At 44.5% G+C, this 18,745-nt stretch overlaps 7 pseudogenes; all 7 read left to right on the top strand.

Annotated features, from left to right (window-relative positions):
- The first annotated feature begins 16 nt into the window (after positions 1–16).
- LOC120550508 lies at positions 17–135 on the top strand (annotated as a pseudogene).
- Positions 136–239: 104 nt separating this feature from the next.
- On the top strand, positions 240–360 carry LOC120549961 (annotated as a pseudogene).
- A 101-nt stretch (positions 361–461) lies between these two features.
- LOC120550490 lies at positions 462–580 on the top strand (annotated as a pseudogene).
- A 769-nt stretch (positions 581–1,349) lies between these two features.
- Positions 1,350–1,469, top strand: LOC120550470 (annotated as a pseudogene).
- Positions 1,470–3,495: 2,026 nt separating this feature from the next.
- LOC120550441 lies at positions 3,496–3,613 on the top strand (annotated as a pseudogene).
- Positions 3,614–5,038: 1,425 nt separating this feature from the next.
- LOC120549912 lies at positions 5,039–5,158 on the top strand (annotated as a pseudogene).
- A 4,957-nt stretch (positions 5,159–10,115) lies between these two features.
- LOC120550413 lies at positions 10,116–10,233 on the top strand (annotated as a pseudogene).
- Positions 10,234–18,745: the final 8,512 nt, after the last annotated feature.

The raw sequence follows: 18,745 nt of genomic DNA, 5'->3' as shown, positions 1-18,745 counted from the left end.
TTCACCTACTCTAATGGCTTACGGCCATACCATCGGTGAACAGCTCGATCTCGTTTTGATCTCGGAAGCTAAGCAAGGTAGGGCGGGTCAGTACTTTGATGGGAGACTGCCTGGGAATACCCGGTGCTGTAAGCTTTTTATTCTAAACTTACAACAGCAGGGTCTGTGCTCCTAATTTATACCACAAGTATAATTGCATTTTACCATCTATAAATATCTTGTTTTCACCCACTCTAATGGCTTACGACCATACCACCCTGAACACGCCGCTAACTTCGCTTTGATCTCGGAAGCTAAGCAAGGTAGGGCCGGTCAGTACTTGGATGGGAGACTTCCTGGGAATACCCGGTGCTGTAAGCTGTTTATTACCATTTTACAACAGCAGGGGCTATGCTCCTATATACCACAAGTATACTTGCATTTTACCATGTATAAATACCTTGTGTTCACCTACTCTAATGGCTTACGGCCATACCAACGTGAACACGTCTGATCTCGCTTTGATCTCGGAAGCTAAGCAAGGTAGGGCGCGTCAGTACTTGGATGGGAGACTGCCTGGGAATACCCGGTGCTGTAAGCTTTTATTACTACACTTTACAACAGCAGGGTCTATGCCCTAATATATACCACAAGTATAATTGCATTTTACCATCTATAAATATACTTGTTTTCACCTACTCTAATGGCTTACGGCCATACCACTAACACCCCATCTCGTTTTATCCCGAAGCTAAGCAAGGTAGGGCGGGTCAGTACTTTGATGGGAGACTGCCTGGAATAACCGGTGCTGTAAGTTTTTATTACTACACTTACAACAGCAGGGGCTGCTGCTTCTAATTTATACCACAAGTATACTTGCATTTTACCATCTATAAATACCTTGTTTTCACCTCTCTAATGGCTTACGGCCATACCACCCTGAACACGCTCGATTCTCGCTTTGATCTCGAAGCTAAGCAAGGTAGGGCCGGGTCAGTACTTGGATGGGAGACTGCCTGGGAATACCTGTCTGTAAGCTGTTTATTACCATTTTACAACAGCAGGGGCTATGCTCCTTCTATATATACCACAAGTATACTGCATTTTTACCATGTATAAATACCTTGTTTTCACCTACTCTTAATGGCTTACGGCCATACCACCACTGAACACTACCATCTCGCTTTGATCCTCGAAGCTAAGCAAGGTAGGGCCGGGCCAGTACTTGATGGGAGACTGCCTGGGAATACCCGGTGCTGTAAGCTTTTTATTACCATTTTACAACAGCAGGGGCTATGCTCCTTCTATATACCACAAGTATACTTGCATTTTACCATGTATAAATACCTTGTGTTCACCTTACTCTAATGGCTTACGGCCATACCACCGCTGAACACGCTCGATCTCGCTTTGATCTCGGAAGCTAAGCAAGGTAGGGCCGGGTCAGTACTTGGATGGGAGACTGCCTGGGAATACCCGTGCTGTAAGTTGTTTATTACCATTTTACAACAGCAGGGGCTATGCTTCTTTATATATACCACAAGTATAATTGCATTTTACCATCTATAAATATCTTGTTTTCACCTCTTCAAGGCTTCATTAACCATACCACTGAACACTATCTCACTTGATCTCGAAGCAGGTAGGGCGGGTCAGTACTTGATGGGAGACTGCCTGGAATACCCGTGCTGTAGCTTTTATTACCATTTTACAACAGCGGGGCTATGCTCCTTCTATATACCACAAGTATATGATTTTACCATGTATAAATACCTTGTGTTCACCTACTCTAATGGCTTAAGCCATACCACTGAACACTCATCTGTTTTCTCGAAGCGTGCAGTATTGTGGGAGACTGCCTTGGGAATACCTCGTGTGTAAGCTTTTTATTCTACCTTCAACGCAGGGCCTCTAATTTATACCACAAGTATACTTGCATTTTACCATCTATAAATATCTTGTTTTCACTCCGCTCTAATGGCTTACGGCCATACCACCCTAAACGCCCCCATCTCGCTTTGATCTCGGAAGCTAAGCAAGGTAGGGCCGGTCAGTACTTTTGATGGGAGACTGCCTGGGAATACCCGTTGTAGCTGTTTATTACCATTTTACAACAGCAGGGGCTAGTTCTTCTATATACCACAAGTATACTTGCATTTTACCATGTATAAATACCTTGTGTTCACCTTACTCTAATGGCTTTACGCCATACCACCGCGAACCACTCGATCTCGCTTTGATCTCGAAGCTAGCAGGTAGGGCGGGTCAGTACTTTGATGGGAGATTGCCTGGGAATACCTGGTGCTGTAAGTTTTTATTCTACACTTTACAACAGCAGGGGCTGTGCTCTAATTTATACCACAAGTATAATTGCATTTTACCATCTATAAATATCTTGTTTTCACTCTACTAATGGCTTACGGCCATACCAACCCTGAACACGCCAATCTCGCTTTGATCTCGAAGCTAAGCAAGGTAGGTCAGTACTTGATGGGAGACTGCCTGGAATAATCCGTGCTGTAAGCTTTTTATTACCATTTTACAACAGCAGGGGCTATGCTCCTATATACCACAAGTATACTTCATTTTACCATGTATAAATACCTTGTGTTCACCTACTCTAATGGCTTAACCGCCATACCACCGCTAACTACCTATCTCGCTGATCTCGAAGCTAAGCAAGGTAGGGGCGGGTCAGTACTTGATGGGAGACTGCCTGGGAATACCCGTGCTGTAAGCTGTTTATTCTACACTTTACAACAGCAGGGGTCTGTGCTCCTAATTTATACCACAAGTATAATTGCATTTTACCATCTATAAATACCTTGTTTTCACCTACTCTAATGGCTTACGGCCATACCACCGCTGAACACGCCGCATCTCGCTTTGATCTCGGAAGCTAAGCAAGGTAGGGCCGGGTCAGTACTTGATGGGAGACTGCTCTGGGAATACCCGTGCTGTAATAAGCTTTATTACTACACTTTACAACAGCAGGGGCTCTGCTCTAATTTATACCACAAGTATACTTGCATTTTACCATGTATAAATACCTTGTTTTCACCTACTCTAATGGCTTACGGCCATACACACCCGGAACACGCCCGATCTCGCTTTGATCTCGAAGCCGCAAGGTAGGGCCGGGTCAGTACTTGATGGGAGACTGCCTGGGAATACCCGGTGCTGTAAGCTGTTTATTACCATTTTACAACAGCAGGGCTATGCTTCCTTGTATATACCACAAGTATAATTGCATTTTACCATCTATAAATACCTTGTTTTCACCTACTTTAATGGCTTACGGCCATACCACTCCCTGAACACGCCGATCTCGCTTTGATCCTCGAAGCTAAGCAAGGAGGGCGGGTCAGTACTTGATGGGAGACTGCCTGGGAATACCCGGTGCTGTAAGCTGTTTATTACCATTTTACAACAGCAGGGGCTATGCTCCTTCTATATACCACAAGTATACTTGCATTTTACCATGTATAAATACCTTGTGTTCACCTACTCTTAATGGCTTACGGCCATACCACTCCTGAACACGCCCGATCTCGCTTTGATCTCGGAAGCTAAGCAAGGTAGGGCGGGTCAGTACTTTGATGGGAGACTGCCTGGGAATACCGTGCTGTAAGCTTTTATTACTTTAAACTTTACAACAGCAGGGGCTGTGCTCCTAATATATACCACAAGTATACTTTGCATTTTACCATCTATAAATATCTTGTTTTCACCTACTCTAATGGCTTACGGGACACTACCCACTGAACACGCCCAATCTCGCTTTGATCCTCGAAGCTAAGCAAGGTAGGGGCGGGTCAGTACTTGATGGGAGACTGCCTGGGAATACCCGTGCTGTAAGCTGTTTATTACCATTTTACAACAGCAGGGGCTATGCTCCTTCTATATACCACAAGTATACTTGCATTTTACCATGTATAAATACCTTGTGTTCACCTACTCTAATGGCTTACGGCCATACCAATCGCGTAAACACCCCCTCGCCCACTTGATCTCGAAGCAAGGTAGGGCCGGGTCAGTACTTGATGGGAGACTGCCTGGGAATACCCGTGCTGTAAGCTCTTTATTACACATTTTACAACAGCAGGGGCTGTGCTCTCTAATTTATACCACACAGTATAATTGCATTTTACCATCTATAAATATCTTGTTTTCACCTATCTAATGGCTTACGCCATACCACTAACATCCATTCGCTGATCTCGAAGCTAAGCAAGGTAGGGCGTCAGTACTTTGATGGGAGACTACCTGGGAATACTTTCCGTATTGTTTCTCTATTACACCTTACAACAGCAGGGCTATACTCCTAATATATACCACAAGTATAATTGCATTTTACCATCTATAAATATCTTGTTTTCACCTTACTCTAATGGCTTTACGGCCATACCACCCTGAACACGCTGAACCTCGCCTTGATCTCGGAAGCTAGCAAGGGCGGGGTCAGTACTTGATGGGAGACTGCCTGGGAATAACCCGTGCTGTAAGCTGTTTATTACCATTTTACAACAGCAGGGGCTATGCTCCTTCTATATACCACAAGTATAATTGGATTTTACCATGTATAAATACCTTGTGTTCATTCCTACTCTAATGGCTTACGGCCATACCACCAGAACAGCCCGATCTCGCTTTGATCTCGGAAGCTAAGCAAGGTAGGGTCAACAGTACTTGATGGGAGACTGCCTGGGAATAACCGTGCTGTAAGCTGTTTATTACCATTTTACAAAGCAGCGGGCCTGCTCCTACTATATACCACAAGTAACTTGCATTTTACCATCTGTATAAATAACCTTGTTTTACCTACTCTAATGGCTTACGGCCATACCACACCTGAACATGTCCCGATCTCGCTTGATCTCGGAAGCTAGCAAGGTAGGGCCGGGTCAGTACTTTGATGGGAGACTGCCTGGGAATACCCCGTGCTGTAAGCTGTTTATTCACCATTTTACAACAGCAGGGCTATGCTCTTCTATATACCACAAGTATAACTTGCATTTTACCATCATAAAAAAATACCTTGTGTTCACCTACTCTAATGGCTTACGGCCATACCACCGTGAACACAATCTGATCTCGCTTTGATCTCGAAGCTAAGCAAGGTAGGGGCGGATCAGTACTTTGATGGGAGACTGCCTGGGAATACCCGGTGCTGTAAGCTGTTTATTACCATTTTACAACAGCAGGGGCTCGTTTTATATATACCACAATGTAAACTGCATTTTACCATCTATAAATACCTTGTTTTCACCTACTTAATGGCTTACGGCCATACCACACTGAACACGCCGACTCGCTTTGTCTCGGCAGCGTAGGGCCGGTCAGTACTTGATGGGAGACTGCCTGGGAATACCCCGTGCTGTAAGCTTTATTCTACACTTCAACAGCAGGGGCTTCCTATATATACCACACTTTTACCATTTAAATAACTTTTTTCACCTATCAGGCTATGCATACCACACTCTCGTTTTCTTGGAAGCGCAAGGGCGCAACGGGAGATGCTGAATATCTCGTGCTAAGCTTATTCTTACCACTTTACAACAGCAGGGCTATACCCTAATATATAAACAAGTATACTTGCATTTTACCATCTATAAATATCTTGTTTTCACCTACTCTAATGGCTTACGGCCATACCACCCTGAACACCGATTTCGCTTGATCTCGAAGCTAAGCAAGGTAGGGCCGGTCAGTACTTGATGGGAGACTGCCTGAAAATACCGTGCGGTAAGCTGTTTATTACCATTTTACAACAGCAGGGGCTATGCCCTTCTATATACCACAAGTATAACTTGCATTTTACCATGTATAAATACCTTGTTTTCACCTACTCAAAGGCTCGCCATACCACCATGAACACGCCCGATCTCGCTTGATCTCGGAAGCTTAGCAAGGTAGGGCCGGTCAGTACTTGATGGGAGACCGCCTGGGAATACCGGTGCTGTAAGCTTTTATTACCATTTTACAACAGCAGGGGCTATGCCCTTCTATATACCACAAGTATACTTGCATTTTACCATGTATAAATACCTTGTGTTCACCTACTCTAATGGCTTTACGGCCATACCACCGCTGAACACGCCCATCTCGTTTGATCTCGAAGCTTAGCAAGGTAGGGCCGGGTCAGTACTTGATGGGAGACACCTGGGAATACCCGGTGCTGTAAGCTTTTATTCTACACTTACAACAGCAGGGTCTGTGCTCCTAATTTATACCACAAGTATCATTGCATTTTACCATCTATAAATATCTTGTTTTCACCTGCTCTAATGGCTTACGGCCATACCACACCCTGAACAGCTCAACTCGTCTTTGATCTCGGAAGGCTAAGCAGTAGGGCCGGTCAGTACTTGGATGGGAGACTGCCTAACAATACGTGCTGTAAGCCGTTTATTACCATTTTACAACAGCAGGGGCTATGCTCCTTCTATATACCACAAGTATACTTGCATTTTACCATGTATAAATACTCTTGTGTTCACCTACTCTTAATGGCTTACGGCCATACCAATTGCTGAACAGCCGATCTCGCTTTGATCTCGAAGCTAAGCAAGGTAGGCCGGTCAGTAACTTGATGGGAGACTGCCTGGGAATACCCGTGCTGTAAGCTGTTTATTACCATTTTACAACAGCAGGGGCTATGCTCCTTCTATATACCACAAGTATACTTGCATTTTACCATGTATAAATACCTTGTGTTCACCTACTCTAATGGCTTACGGCCATACCAATCTGAACACCCGACCTCGCTTTGATCTCGGAAGCTAAGCAAGGTAGGGGCTGGGTCAGTACTTGATGGGAGACTGCCTGGAATAATCCGTGCTGTAAGCTTTTTATTCTACACTTTACAACAGCAGGGCTATGCTCCTAATATATACCAAAAAGTATACTTGCATTTTACCATCTATAAATACCTTGTTTTCACTCTGTTCTAATGGCTTACGGCCATACCACCGTGAACAGCCGAATCTCGCTTTGATCCTCGAAGCTAAGGGGGACGGGTCAGTACTTGATGGGAGACTGCCTGGGAATACCCGTGCTGTAAGCTGTTTATTACCATTTTACAACAGAGGGCTATGCTCCTTCTATATACCACAAGTATACTTGCATTTTACCATGTATAAATACTTGTTTTCACCTACTCTAATGGCTTACGCCATACCACCACCGATCTTTTTCTCGAAGCTAAGCAGGTAGGGCCGTCATAACTGATGGGAGACTGCCTGGGAATACCCGTGCTGTAATGTTATATTTACCACACTTACAACAGCAGGGGCTATGCTTCTAATATATACCACAAGTATAATTGCATTTTACCATCTATAAATATCTTGTTTTCACCTACTCTAATGGCTTACGGCCATACCACCCTAAACACCGACCTCGCTTTGATCTCGAAGCTAAGCAAGGTAGGGCCGGTCAGTACTTGAGACTGCCTGGGAATACCCGTGCTGTAAGCTGTTTATTACCATTTTACAACAGCAGGGGGTCGGCTACTTCTATATACCACAAGTATACTTGCATTTTACCATGTATAAATACCTTGTTTCACCTACTAATGGCTTACGGCCATACCACCTGAACACACCCAACTCGCTTTGATCTCTGAAGCTAAGCAAGGTAGGGCCGGATCAGTACTTGATGGGAGACTGCCTGGGAATACCCGTGCTGTAAGCTGTTTATTACCATTTTACAACAGCAGGGGCTATGGGTCTTCTATATACCACAAGTATAATTGCATTTTACCATGTATAAATATCTTGTTTTCACCTACTCTAATGGCTTACGGCCATACCACCCGAACATGCCTATCTCGCTTGATCCTCGAAGCTAAGCAAGGTAGGGCGGGTCAGTACTTGATGGGAGACTGCCTGGGAATACTCCGGTGCTAAGTTTTTATCTCTACCACTTTACAACAGCAGGGGCTATGTCTTCTAATTTATTACCACAAGTATACTTGCATTTTACCATGTATAAATACCTTGTTTTCACCTACTCTAATGGCTTACGGCCATACCACACTGAACACGCCGCATCTCGCTTGATCTTGGAAGCTGTCAGGAGGCCGGGTCAGTACTTGATGGGAGACTGCCTGGGAATACCCGTGCTGTAAGCTTTTATTCTACACTTTACAACAGCAGGGGCTGTACCTCTAATTTATACCACAAGTATAATTGCATTTTACCATCTATAAATATCTTGTTTTCACCTACTCTAATGGCTTACGGCCATACCACCCTGAACACCACTCTCTTTTGATCTCGAAGCTAAGCGGTAGGGCCGGTCAGTACTTGATGGGAGACTGCCTGGGAATACCCTGGTGCTGTAAGCTGTTTATTACCATTTTACAACAGCAGGGGCTATGCTCCTTCTATATACCACAAGTATACTTGCATTTTACCATGTATAAATACCTTGTGTTCACCTTACTCTAACGGCTTACGGCCATACCACTGCTGAACACGCCGGATCTCGCTTTGATCTCGAAGCTAAGCAAGGTAGGGCCGGTCAGTACTTGGATGGGAGACTGCCTGGGAATACCCGTGTGCTGTAAGCTGTTTATTACCATTTTACAACAGCAGGGCTATGCTTCTATATATACCACAAGTATAATGCATTTTACCATCTATAAATATCTTGTTTTCACCTGTTCTAAATGGCTTACGGCCATACCACCCTGAACACGCCCCGGATCTCGCTTGACCTCGGAAGTGCAAAGTAGGGCCGGTCAGTACTTGATGGGAGACTGCCTGGGAATAACCGGTGCTGTAAGCTGTTTATTACCATTTTACAACAGCAGGCTATGCCTCTATATACCACAAGTATACTTGCATTTTACCATGTATAAATACCTTGTGTTCACCTACTCTTAATGGCTTACCGCCATACCAACGCTGAAACACCCGATCTCGCTTTGATCTCTGAAGCTAAGGGTAGGGCGGATCAGTACCTTGATGGGAGACTGCCTGGGAATACCCGTGCTGTAAGCTGTTTATTACCATTTTACAACAGCAGGGGCTCTGTTCTGCTTCATAAACCACAAGTATAATTGCATTTTACCATCTATAAATATCTTGTTTTCAACCTACTTCAATGGCTTACGGCCATACCAGAATAGCCCATCTCGCTTTGATCTCGAGCTAGCAGGCGGTCAGTACTTTGGAATGCCTGGGAATACCCGTGCTGTAAGCTTTTATTCTACATTTTACAACAGCAGGGTCTATGCCCCTAATATATACCAAAAGTATTTTTTTACCATCTATAAATAACTTTTTTCACCTATCTGGCTTAGCGAATCTCGCTTTGATCTTGGAAGCAGAGTAGGGCCGGTCAGTACTTGATGGGAGACTGCCTGGGAAAACCCGTGCTGTAAGTTTTTATTACACACTTTACAACAGCAGGGGCTATACCCTTCTATATACCACAGTATACTTGCATTTACCATCTATAAAATACCTGTCAATTTTTCCATCGGCTGCAATACCACCCCTGAACAGCCGATCCTCGCTTTGATCCTGAAGCTAAGCAAGGTAGCCGGTCAGTACTTGATGGGAGACTGCCTGGGAATACCCGTGCTGTAAGTTATTATTACTACTTTACAACAGCAGGGGCTATGTCTTCTATATACCACAAGTATACTTTGCATTTTACCATGTATAAATACCTTGTGTTCACCTACTCTAATGGCTTACGGCCATACCACCTGCTGAACACGCCCGATCTCGCTTGATCTCGAAGCTTAGCAAGGTGGGCGGGTCAGTACTTGATGGGAGACTGCCTGGGAATACCCGTGCTGTAAGTTGTTTATTACCATTTTACAACAGCAGGGGCTGCTCCTTCTATATACCACAAGTATACTTGCATTTTACCATGTATAAATATCTTGTTTTTCACCCTTTAATTACTTACGGCCATACCACGGTGAACACGCCTGATCTCGCTTTGATCTCGAAGCTGCAAGGTAGGGCCGGTCAGTACTTGATGGGAGACTGCCTGGGAATAACCGTGCTGTAAGCCTTTATTACCATTTTACAACAGCAGGGGCTATGCTCTCTATATACCACAAGTATACTTGCATTTTACCATGTATAAATACCTTGTGTTCACCTACTCTAATGGCTTACGGCCATACCACACCAGAACACGCCCGATCTCGTTTGATCTCGGAAGCTAAGCAAGGTAGGGCCGGTCAGTACTTGGATGGGAGACTGCCTGGGAATACCCGTGCTGTAAGCTGTTTATTACTACACTTTACAACAGCAGGGGCTGTGCTCCTAATTTATACCACAAGTGTTCTTTGCATTTTACCATCTATAAATATCTTGTTTTCACCTACTCTAATGGCTTACGGCCATACCAATCCTGAATACGCCCGATCTCGCTTTGATCTCGAAGCTAAGCAAGGTAGGGCCGGGTCAATAACTGGATGGGAGACTGCCTGGGAATAACCCGTGCTGTAAGCTGTTTATTACCATTTTACAACAGCAGGGGCTATGCTCCTTCTATATACCACAAGTATACTTGCATTTTACCATGTATAAATACCTTGTGTTCACCTATTCTAATGGCTTAACGGCCATACAACCGCTGAACACACCCGATCTCGCTTTGATTCTGGAAGCTAAGCAAGGTAGGGCCGGATCAGTACTTTGGATGGGAGACTGCCTGGGAAATACCCGTGCTTAGTGTTTATTTATTACCATTTTACAACAGCAGGGCTATGTTTCTTATATATACCACAAGTATAATTGCATTTTACCATCTATAAATATCTTGTTTTCAACCTACTCTAAAGGCTTACGGCCATACAACCGAACAGCCTCGATCTCGTTATTACCTCGGAAGCTAAGCAAGGTAGGGCGGGTCAGTACTTGATGGGAGACTGCCTGGGAATACCCGTGCTGTAAGCTTTTATTACTATACTACAGCAGGGGCTATGCCTCTAATTTATACCACAAGTATAATTGCATTTTACCATCTATAAATAGCTTGTTTTCACCTACTCTAATGGCTTACGGCCATACCACACTGAACAGGTCGGATCTCGCCCTTGATCGGAAGCTGTCTAGTAGGGCCGGTCAGTACTTGATGGGAGACTGCCTGGGAATACCCGTGCTGTAAGCTTTTATTATACACTTTACAACAGCAGGGCTCTAGTCCTAATTTATACCACAAGTATACTTGCATTTTACCATCTATAAATATCTTGTTTTCACCTACTCTAATGGCTTTACGGCCATACCACCCTGAACACACGCCTAACTCGCCTTGATCTCGAAGCTAAGCAAGGTAGGGTCGTAGTACTTGATGGGAGACTGCCTGGGAATACCCGGTGCTGTAAGCTGTTTATTACCATTTTACAACAGCAGGGGCTATGCTCCTTCTATATACCACAAGTATAATTTGCATTTTACCATGTATAAATACCTTGTGTTCACCTACTCTAATGGCTTTTACGGCCATACCATCATGAACACTCACGGCTATCTCTGAAGCTAAGCAAGGTAGGGCCGGTCAATACTTTGATGGGAGACTGCCTGGGAATACCCGTGCTGTAAGCTGTTTATTACCATTTTACAACAGCAGGGGCTCTGTTCTCTCTATATACCACAAGTATAATTGCATTTTACCATCTATAAATAACTTGTTTTCACCTGCTCTTTAATGGCTTACGGCCATACCACACCCTGAATATGCCCGCCGATCTCGCTTTGATCTCGAAGCTAAGCAAGGTATGGCCGGTCAGTACTTGGATGGGAGACTGCCTGGGAATACCCGGTGCTGTAAGCCGTTTATTACCATTTTACAACAGCAGGGGCTATGCCCTTCTATATACCACAAGTATACTTGCATTTTACCATGTATAAATACCTGTGTTCACACTCTAATTTTTACGGCCATACCACCGTGAACGACAACCAACGCTTTGATCTCTGAAGCGAAGCAAGGTAGGGCCGGATCAGTAATTTGATGGGAGACTGCCTGGGAATACCCTGCTGTAAGCTGTTTATTACCATTTTACAACAGCAGGGGCTATGCTTCTTATTTAAACCACAAGTGTAATTGCATTTTACCATCTATAAATATCTTGTTTTCACCTACTTTAATGGCTTACGGCCATACCACCCTGAATACCTCGCACTCGCTTTGATCTCGAAGCTAAGCAAGGTAGGGCCGGTCAGTACTTGGATGGGAGACTGCCTGGGAATACCCGTGCTGTAAGCTTTTATTCTACACTTTACAACAGCAGGGTCTCGTTCACCCTATATACCACAAGTATAATTGCATTTTACCATCTATAAATAACTTGTTTTCACCTGCTCTAGTGGCTTATGGCCATACCACACTGAACACGCCCCATCTCGCTTGATCTTGAAGCTACGCGGTAGGGCCGGTCAGTACTTGGATGGGAGACTACCTGGAATACTGGGATACTGTAAGCTTTTTATTCTACACTTCAACAGCAGGGGCCCTAATCTAATTACACCACAAGTATAATTGAACTTACCATCTATAAATATCTTGTTTTCACCTGCTCTAATGGCTTACGGCCATACCACCCTGAACAGCCCGCATCCTCTCTTGATCCTCGAAGCTAAAGCAGGGCCGGTCAGTACTTGGATGGGAGACTGCCTGGGAATACCCGTGCGAAAGCTGTTTACTACCATTTTACAACACAGGGCTATGCTCCTTCTATATACCACAAGTATAACTTGCATTTTACCATGTATAAATACCTTGTGTTAACCTAACTCTAGGTTATGCGCCAACCAATCGCGAACAGCCTCGATCTCGTTTGATCTCGAAGTGCAAGGTAGGGCCGGGTCAGTACTTGATGGGAGACTGCCTGGGAATACCCGTGCTGTAAGCTTTTATTACCATTTTACAACAGCAGGGGCTATGCCCTCTATATACCACAAGTATAACTTGCATTTTACCATGTATAAATACCTTGTGTTCACTTACTTAAAGGCTTACGGCCATACCAATCGCTGAACACGCCCATCTCGCTTGATCTCGAAGCTTAGCAAGGTAGGGCCGGGTCAGTACTTGATGGGAGACAGCCTGGGAATACCCGTGCTGTAAGCTTTTATTCTACCACTTACAACAGCAGGGTCTGTGCTCCTACTTATACCACAAGTGTCATTGCATTTTACCATCTATAAATATCTTTTTTTCACCTGCTCTAATGGCTTACGGCCATACCACCCCTGAACACTTCAACTCGCTTGATCTCGAAGCTAAGCAAGGTAGGTCCGGTCAGTACTTTGATGGGAGACTGCCTGGGAATACCGTGCTGTAAGCTGTTTATTACCATTTTACAACAGCAGGGCAGCTTCTTATATACCACAAGTATACTTGCATTTTACCATGTATAAATACCTTGTGTTCACCCACTTAATGGCTTACGGCCATACCATCCTGAACAGCCGCATCTCGTTTGATCTCGAAGCTAGCGGTAGGGCGGGTCAGTACTTGGATGGGAGACTGCCTGGGAATACCCGTGCTGTAAGCTGTTTATTACCATTTTACAACAGCAGGGGCTATGCTCCTTCTATATACCACAAGTATAACTTGCATTTTACCATGTATAAATACCTTGTGTTCACCTACTCTAATGGCTTACGGCCATACTCACCTGAACACCATCTCGCTTTGATCTCGGAAGCTAAGCAAGGTAGGGCCGGTCAGTACTTGGATGGGAGACTGCCTGGGAATACCCGGTGCTGTAAGCTTTTATTCTACACTTCAACAGCAGGGTCTGTGCCCTAATTTATACCACAAGTGTCTTTGCATTTTACCATCTATAAATATCTTGTTTTCACTTGCTCTAATGGTTACGGCCATACCAAACACCGATCTGCCTTGATCTCGAAGCTAAGCAAGGTAGGGCCGTCAGTACTTGGATGGGAGACTGCCTGGGAATACCCGGTGCTGTAAGCTGTTTATTACCATTTTACAACAGCAGGGCTATGTCCTTCTATATACCACAAGTATAACTTGCATTTTACCATGTATAAATACCTTGTGTTCACCTACTCTAAAGCTTTACGGCCATACCACTCGCGAACAGCCCGATCTCGCTTTGATCTCGAAGCTAAGCACAGGGCCGGGTCAGTACTTGATGCGAGACTGCCTGGGAATACCCGTGCTGTAAGCTGTTTATTACCATTTTACAACAGCAGGGCTATGCCCCTATATACCACAAGTATAACTTGCATTTTACCATGTATAAATACCTTGTGTTCACCTACTCTAATGGCTTACGGCCATACCACCCCGGAACACACCCGATCTCGCTTTGATCTCGGAAGCTAGCAAGGTAGGGCCGGGTCAGTACTTGATGGGAGACTGCCTGGGAATACCCGTGCTGTAAGCTGTTTATTACCATTTTACAACAGCAGGGCTCTGTTCTTGTTTATACCACAAGTATACTTGCATTTTACCATCTATAAATATCTTGTTTTCACCCTCTTATGGCTTAGCCATACCACCCTAAATACCCATCTCTTGATCTCGCAGCAAGGTAGGGCGGGTAGTACTTGATGGGAGACTCCGAATACCCGTGCGTAGCTGTTTATTACCATCTACAACAGCAGGGCTATGCTCCTTCTATATACCACAAGTATACTGTTTTACCATGTATAAATATTGTTCACCTACCTATAGCTTACGCCATACCACCACGAACACCCGACCGCTTGATCTCGAAGCTAAGCAAGAGTGGTAGTACTTGATGGAGACTTCCTGGGAATACCCGTGCTGTAAGTTTTATATTACCATTTTACAACAGCAGGGGCTATGCTCCTTCTATATACCACAAGTATACTTGCATTTTACCATGTAAAATACCTTGTGTTCACCTACTCTAATGGCTTACGCCATACCACCTGAACACCCTATCTCGCTTGATCTCGAAGCTACAAGGTAGGGCCCTCAGTACTTGATGGGAGACTGCCTGGGAATACCCGGTGCTGTAAGCTGTTTATTACCATTTTACAACAGCAGGGGCTGCTCTTATATACCACAAGTATACTTCACTTCTATTAATAAAAATTTGGTTTTTCACCTTCTTAATGGCTTACGCATACCATACCCTCGAATACCCCATCCTCGCTTTGATCTCGAAGCTAGCGGTAGGGGGCTTACTTGATGGGAGACTGCCTGGGAATACCCTCGTGTAAGCTTTTACTACACCCTTACAACAGCAGGGGCTCTGCCTCAACTAATACCACAAGTGTAATTGCATTTTACCATCTATAAATATCTGTTTGCACCTGCTCTAATGGGCTTACGGCCATACCACCCTGAATACGCTTCCGATCTCGCTTGATCTCGGAAGCTAGCAGTAGGGCGGGTCAGTACTTGATGGGAGACTGCCTGGGAATACCCGTGCTGTAAGCTGTTTATTACCATTTTACAACAGCAGGGGCTATGCCCTCCTATATACCACAAGTGTACTTTGCATTTTACCATGTATAAATACCTTGTGTTCACCTACTCTAATGGCTTCGCGCCATACCACGCGGAACAGCCCATCTCGCTTGATCTCGAAGCTAAGAAGGTAGGCCGGGTCAGTACTGATGGGAGACTGCCTGGGAATACCGTACGCGTGTGGCTTTATTACCATTTACAACAGCAGGGTTAGCTCCTTCTTTATACCACAAGTATAATTGCATTTTAAATCTATAAATACCTTGTGTTCACCTACTTTAATGGCTTACGCCATACCACCGTGAATATGCCCGATCTCGCTTTGATCTCCGAAGCTAAGCAAGGTAGGGTCGTAGTACTTTGATGGGAGACGCCTGGGAATACCCGTGCTGTAAGCTGTTTATTACACTTTACAACAGCAGGGTCTATGTCTCTAATTTATACCACAAGTGATTGCATTTTACCATGTATAAATACCTTGTTTTCACCCTCTATGGCTTACGCCATACCACCCGAACACCACCTCGCTTTGATCCTGAAGCTAAGCAAGGGACCGGTCAGTACTTGATGGGAGACTGCCGGGAATACCCGGTGCTGTAAGCTGTTTATTACCATTTTACAACAGCAGGGGCTCATGCTCCTTCTATATACCACAAGTATATTGATTTTTACATGTATAAATACCTTGTTTTCACCTACTTAATCCACACCACTAACCAACACCGATCTCGCTGATCCGAAGAAGCAAGGAGGCGGGTCAGTAAATGGAGAGCTGGGAATACCGGTGTGTGTTTTTTATTACTACACTTTACAAAGCAGGGCCATGCCCTCTATATACCACAAGTATCAGCATTTTACCAGCATAAAAAAACCTGTTTTCACCTACTCTATGGCTTACGGCCATACCACACTGAACACCGGATCTCGCCTGATCTTGGAAGCTAAGCGGAGCGGTAGATGGGAAGGCCTGAAATACCCGTGCTGAAGCTTTTATCTACACTTTACAACAGCAGGGCCTACTCCTTTTTATACCACAAGTGTAATTGAATTTCTACCATCAAATACCTTGTTTTCACCTACTCTAATGGCTTACGGCCATACCAACCGTGAACACCCGATCTCACCCATCCCAAGCTAAAAGTACCGGTCAAGTACTTGATGGGAGACTGCCGGAATACCCGTGCTGTAGTTGTTATCACCATTTTACAACAGCAGCGGCAGCCCCTTCTATATACCACAAGTATACTTGCATTTTACCATGTATAAATACCTTGTGTTCACCTACTCTAATGGCTTACGGCCATACCCAATCGCGGAACAGCCGAATCTCGCTTGATCCTCGGAAGCTAAGCTAGGGCAGCGGTCAGTACTTGGATGGGAGACTGCCTTGGGAATACCCGGTGCTGTAAGCTTTATTCTACACTTTAAACAGCAGGGGTCTGTGCTCCTAATTTATACCACAGTAATGTAATTTTACCATCTATAAATATCTTGTTTTCACCTGCTCTAATGGCTTACGGCCATACCAACTGAATACCCGCATCTCGCTTGATCCTCGAAGCTAAGCAAGGTAGGGCCGGGTCAGTACTTGATTGGAGACTGCCTGGGAATACCTGGTGCTGTAGCTTTATATTACCATTTTACAACAGCAGGGCTATGCTCCTTCTATATACCACAAGTATACTTGCATTTTACCATGTATAAATACCTTGTGTTCACCTACCTTTAAAGGCTTACGGCCATACCAATACGGAACATGTCTCAACCTTTGATCTCGAAGCTTAGCGAAGGTAGGGCCGGGTCAGTACTTTGATGGGAGACTGCCGGGGAATACCCGGTGCTGTAAGCTTTATTCTACACTTTCAACAGCAGGGTCTCTGCCCCAATTTATACCACAAGAATCAGCACCATCTATAAATATCTTGTTTTCAACTGCTCTAATGGCTCACGGCCATACCACCCTGAATACCGAATTCGTTTGATCTCGAAGCAACAAGGTAGGTGCAGTGCAGTACTTGGATGGGAGATTGCCTTGGGAATACCCGTGCGTAAGCTGTTTATTACCATTTTACAACAACAGAGGGCTCTGCTTCTTGTTTATACCCACAAGTAACTGTACTTTTACCACTATAAATACCTTGTGTTCACCTACTCTCAACGGCTTACGGCCATACCAACTGAATAACTGATCTCGCTTTGATCTCGAAGCTAAGCAAGGTAGGGCCGGGTCAGTACTTTGGATGGGAGACTGCCTGGGAATACCCGGTACGCTGTAAGCTTTTTATTACACACTTCAACAGCAGGGCTCTGCTCTAATTTATACAACAAGTATCATTGCATTTACCACCCTGTAAAATATCTTGTTTTCACCCGCTCTAATGGCTTACGCCATACCATCGCGAATACCATCCGCTTTGATCTCGAAGCTAAGCAAGGTAGCCGCAGTAATTGGATGGGAGACTGCCTTGGGAATAACTGCGTTGTAAGCTGTTTACACATTTTACAAACAGCAGGGTATGCTTCCTTTATTTATACCACAAGTGTAATTGCATTTTACCATCTATAAATACCTTGTTTTCACCACTCTAATACCATACCACCAACACTCATCTCGCTTGATCTCGAAGCTAAGCAAGGTAGAGGGTAGTGATTTGGATGGGAGACTGCCTGGGAATACCCCGCTGTAAGCTTTTTATTCTACACTTTCAACAGCAGGGCTCTGTCTCTAATTTATACACAACAAGTGTCACTTGCATTTTACCATCTATAAATAACTGTTTTCACCTTCCTAGTGGCTTATACCACCATACAATACATCTGCTTGATTTAATCAAGTAGGGCGGTCAGTACTTGGATGGGAGACTGCTGGGAATACCCGGGTGCTGTAGCTTTATCTAACACTTTCAACAGCAGGGCCTCTACTCTAATTTTATACCACAAGTGTAATTGCATTTACCATCTATAAATACCTTGTTTTCACCTGTCTAATGACCCATAACACTGAAAATTCCCGATCTCGCTTTTGATCTCGGAAGCTAAGCAAGGTAGGGCCGGTCAGTACTTGGATGGGAGACTGCCTGGGAATAACTCCGGTGCTGTAAGCCGTTTATTACCATTTTACAACAGCAGGGGCTATGCTCCTCTATATACCACAAGTATACTTGCATTTTACCATGTATAAATACCTTGTTCACCTACTACTGGCCATACCATCACGGAACATGCCCGGGATCTCGCTTGATCTCGAAGCTTAGCAATAGGGCGGGGTCAGTACTTGATGGGAGACTGCCTGGGAATACCCGTGCTGTAAGCT

The sequence above is a fragment of the Perca fluviatilis genome, chromosome 20, assembly GCF_010015445.1.
Source record: "Perca fluviatilis chromosome 20, GENO_Pfluv_1.0, whole genome shotgun sequence".
Lineage (NCBI taxonomy): Eukaryota > Metazoa > Chordata > Actinopteri > Perciformes > Percidae > Perca > Perca fluviatilis.
The sequence above is the reverse complement of the archived record's forward strand: the minus strand, read 5'-3'. Positions and strand labels throughout refer to the sequence as shown.